This window comes from Phyllostomus discolor, chromosome 8, assembly GCF_004126475.2.
Source record: "Phyllostomus discolor isolate MPI-MPIP mPhyDis1 chromosome 8, mPhyDis1.pri.v3, whole genome shotgun sequence".
Classification (NCBI taxonomy): Eukaryota; Metazoa; Chordata; class Mammalia; order Chiroptera; family Phyllostomidae; genus Phyllostomus; species Phyllostomus discolor.
Window position 1 is genome coordinate 52,861,947 of NC_040910.2, and position 4,910 is coordinate 52,866,856.

A 4,910-nucleotide genomic window follows, 5' to 3' on the forward strand; every position below is an offset into this window, starting at 1 on the left:
TTTGGCAGAAATGTGTAGGGAGGTGGGACTGGAGACGGGGTGGGGTAGAGGCAGGGTGAGGAGGGCAAAGGGCAGCGGGACCCCTGCAAGCTCTGCTGGGGGAGCTGGCAAGTGCAGGCCAGAGACTGGCTGCCCTGCGTGATCTCCGTCCACTACCCTCCCTGGGACTCCGTGTTCGTCTCTTGTTTGCTTTCTCTCTGAGCTGTTAAATGAGGACTGGGACTGGAATTGAGAGACTTTAAAATCTGTCATGGGCCCTGGCCGGTGTGACTCAGTGGACTGAGTGCCTGCCTGTGAACTGAAGGGTTGTTGGTCCGATTTCCAGTCAAGGCCCCTGTCTGGATTGCAGGCCAGGTTCCTGGTTGGGGGTGTGTGAGAAGCAACCAATTGATGTGTGTCTTGCACACTGATATTTCTCTCCCTCTCCTTCTCCCTTCCTTCCCCTCTCTCTAAAAATAAATACAATATTTAAAAATATCTGCCATGGAAAACTTGAAAAAGAGAGGGATCTAGAGAACTCCCCCCATTGAGCCATCTTTCAGAATGCCACCTGATTCCCTGAGGAGTGCAGCCTCTGCCTTGTGGCCACAGCCTGGGTTTGGGGACAAGAGGAATGTCCAGGGCCTGATACTGTATGGTCCCAGGCGGGCTGTGGGACAGTTCGCAGCCTGGTGTCTTCAGGAGCTGTTGCATAGCACAGTGTGAGCCTGAATGACATGACACAGACAAATACCATGTGATCTCACCTATAAATGGGACCTAATCAACAAACCAAACAAGCAAGCAAAATATAACCAGAGGCATTGGAATAAAGAACAAACTGACAGTAACCAGCAAGGAGGGAGCAGGAGATAATGGGGGCAAAAGGGAGAAGGGTCATCCAGGAACATGTATAAAGGAGCCATGGACAAAGCCAAAGGGCGGGTAGGAGGTGGGGATGGCTGGGGTGTAGGGCAATGGTGGGGGGAAAATGGAGACAACTGTACTTCAACAATATGAAAAGAAAGAATGATGCAGGCAAAGCTCGTGGCACAGACGGTGGCCACCCTAAATGTACAGGCTGTTAGCAGCCCTGCTGTCCTCTCTGCCAGTCACACTCTGGCCTCATGCCCTGGAGTCACCCTGTCTATTTAATCTTAATCCCTTCCTAATGGCCCTGGTGGTGAGAAGATCTCAGGTGTCGTGGGCTGGCCTGGGGAGTGCCCCTCCCATTCTGTGTGTGCCTTCTAGGTGTGGCAGGCCCGGTACAATTTCACGTATTATTTGGGCTCATTCGCTGCAGTTATTCTGAAAGCGCGGCTTTGTGAGGCTTCTGGGAGCCTGACTGGGAATTATGTAACTGCTTCAGTCTGGTGCACGTTGGCCCACGCCTCCAGCAGCGAATGGCCTGAAGCCGGCAGAAAGCTTCCTGGGAAAGCTGGTGAAATGGAGTTGCTTCAGTTCCTGGAGGCCAGAGGGAGGCCCTCCTCTCTCCAGAGCCTTCAGAGAGTCTGAAACCCTCTCTACAGTGTCACTCATGCCACTGTCATCTTCACTCAGCCTGTTCTGGCCACACTGGACATTGTCTTTTCTGCCTCAGGACCTTGGCAAATGAGGCTTTTGCAGAATGGAAGGATGTTCCTTCCAATCTCCATCTGGCTAATTCTTACTCATAGTTTGGGTCTCAGATTAAGTGTCACTTTCCTATAGAGACACTAACTTGCTGAATTCGTAACCCGAATTAGGCCATCCCTGCTCTTGGAGCTCCCCAGTAGGCAAAGAATGAAGCATGATGAGTTCCAAAGATGTCGTCACAAAGGAAAGAACAGGCTAGTTCTTCATGGGGGAGGGTGTTCTTTGGCACTGAGTTCCTTCATGGGCCCCTGCTTGGGAATCATAGAGTAATATATACGGCAGATTGCCCTCAACATACATCATGTGATGAGGAGTGGACTAGGTGGACAGAAAATGCCAGGAGGTCCTAGTCTCAGAGACCTCTAAGCGAGGAGTTGGCCAGGGAAAGCTTCACAGAGGAAGCAGTAGGACCTCTCCCGTGCAGGCGGGGGTGGGGGGATTAGGAACAGCGTGGGAAAAAACACAGCCTGGGCAGGGCTGGATGGGGGTGGGCATGAGAGTGTGTGAGAATGCCTAACACGTTGCCCAGCGTATAGTGGGCACCTGATATATCCGAATTTGATTTTTCCAGTCCCTGAAGGTCAGTGTTAGTCTCAGTAACACCTGCCTCTGCTGTGCTCTCCAGTGCGGCCTTTAGGCTAACCCACAGAGGGCATAATCCCTGCCCACTTCCTCCGTCCACATCTTCTTTTGTTTTTTAATGTTTCTTCTAGCATTTAATTTGGTCCCACTCTCTAAACACCTATTGTTGGACGGCTTCACCATTATTTTCTTCCACTATAGAAATGCAACAGAGGAATAGGCATTCCAATTATTGACATATTGTCTGTTCTTCCAGAAACACAATATCCAAAGTTTTCTGGCCCACATACTCAAAACACTTTCTTTAATCATTTAACCTGTATTCAGGAGTATCCCTGGTGAACTATGTTGGGACTGCCTTCTTCCAATTCTGTGGCAGTGAATGATCCGCATGTCCTGGAGGGCAGGCAGGGATGTGAGCACCGAGCCTCCCATTCACACCGATGTTTCCTTTCGGGGGAGTGACAGCCTTGCACAGGGGTATTGGCAGGCACTGCGTTTGCTGTGTCTTTAACTAGCCACTCGTCTAAACTAGGAATGCAGTCGATCCCCCGGCAAGGATATTAGAGAAAAAGGAATTCCTTGGATTGTGTCTCAGTTTGTTGTGCTGGTGAAGCACATGTTATTAATGCCATGGCTGTCCAGGTTCGTGAGGGATGGACAGAAGAGGGCCTCTGGCCATGGAGCATGGTCCTCTTCCCGTCATGTAGTTGGTAAACTTTCTCTAAACGACTGGGTCTCTGGTCATTTCCTTTTCGTAGTTCATTGCCATGTAACAGGAGGTTTCCTTAATATCTGTGACCCTCCTTCTGTCCGCAGCACTAAGCAGGATGGTGCCATGCATGGCCCTTCGATAGCATCATGAGGTAGTTGATGAGGGCCAGGCCAGCCAAACTAGCTGCTGGACACTCTGAGGCAGAGAACAACCTTCAAAGGTGGGTGCACACTGAGCAAGCCCAGGGCCTGAAGTCATCACAAAGCCAACTGGGAAGCCACTGGCTGGACATATAGACACAGGAACCCCCAAATGCTCAGAAACCACTTTGGGGATCTGTTATCAGTAGGCCAATGGGTTCAGTGCTGGCTCATAATCAAGACAGGGCTGTCACAGGGCTTTGGCATCAGGTTGTAGTCATAGATACACTTCCACGAGATCTCTGTGTGCTCCAGGAGTGCTGAGGCCAGCTCACCGCGCAGCTGACGGACAGCGGGCTTCTCTGGTTCTGTGCTGCTCACCCACGCATGGCTCCAGTGCGCCCTCCGCCACCCAGCTCTGGCTGTTGGCATGGAGGATGTTTGGTGGGTAACCTGGGGCTCCTGGGACCCAGCCACATGCTCCTGGGTAACTCCCAGGCAGTATGTGCATCACCGTTGGTATCTAGTAGTAGCTCATGTTGCTGCAACGCCACCTCCAGTTGGTGGCAGGGCTGCTGGCTGCTTTAGCCAGGTTATCCAGGATGGTGGAGAATGCACAGCCTGTGGGGTGGGGTGGGGGGCTGGTTTTGAGGTTCTAGCAACAGATGCCTTGGAACACTGCATCACAAAGACCTCCTTAGCAATGCCACGGCCACCCCCCCCCCACACACCTGAGGCTCCCTAGTGCTCTGAATTACTGCTCCCCATTGGGTCTCCCTGTGGTTTCTCCGTTTCCTCTTTATCCACCCAAATATCTACGCCTCTGCCCCACAGGGCAGTGATGAGGGTGGGAGAAGCACTGATGGTGCTTGGTGGGTGGGCAGAGAGGAGAGTGAGAGGCTGCTTCCCTGGTTTGCCATGGGTGCAGTTCAGTTCAGGGACATTAACTTCCTCTGGCCACTGTCTGGCCTTAGCGAATCGGGTTATCATCCATTATGCTGAAAAAGGCAACAGAAAGCTGGCTTCCAGTGAGCGGAGAGAAAATGGGGAAGTGGCAATAGAGAGACGAGGAGCTGGACAAGTTCATTTAAAAGGCTGTTCCAAAAACATCTGACTTCGTTTCTTTACATTGTCAAGAAGGCTTTTAAAGCCCAGCTGCCTCTTATTAATCCTGTTTGGGCTGCGCCCCTTCCTGCCAGCCTTGCTCTCGGACGTGCCAGCATAAACGGCCCGGTGGCAGTGGAGGGCACGCCGAGTGACGTCAGTGCCAGGGTCTGGCCGTCAGATCTCAGCCCAAGCAGCTGAGAATACAGTGCCTTGGTCCCTTTCCAGTAAGAAGGTGAAAAGCTCCGCTGGCTGCCCTAGAGGGCCGTAAGGCAGGGGAGGACCCACAGGATGGCAGGGAGAGGCAGGGGCCCTGCTCCGCATGGCTCTGGGGGTCCTGCAGACCCCAGGGCTGTGAGCATCTCTCAGCATGAGGTGGGGGGGGGGGAGCATGGGTCTCACAGAGCCTGAAGTTTGAATGCAGCCATTTGCTAGTTGTGTGACCTTGGGCCTGTTAACTAGTCTCTGTGAACAATGTTTCAAGGGTCCAATGGGAGTGGTAATACAATGCCCACCTAAGAGGTTGTTGGGATACAACACGTTTCTTTACGTAAAGAGCCCAGCACAGGCAGGGTGCATAACAGATGATCAGAATGTTTCTTATCTGCCTCCTCCATCCTTTCTTCCCTTCTTCCTCCTTCACTTGCCACTTTTCCTCTGTCACTCTCTCCTGTCCTTTGTCCTTCAGAGAAAGCTAACACCCAACAGTGGGAGTGGGGTAGGTGTGAAATCAGTAAGGAGCATGCCCTTTCTTG

At 52.2% G+C, this 4,910-nt stretch overlaps 1 pseudogene; it reads right to left on the reverse strand.

Moving 5' to 3' along the window:
* Positions 1-2,508: 2,508 nt before the first annotated feature.
* Positions 2,509-3,562, reverse strand: LOC114503753 (annotated as a pseudogene).
* Between the last annotated feature and the right edge of the window lie 1,348 nt (positions 3,563-4,910).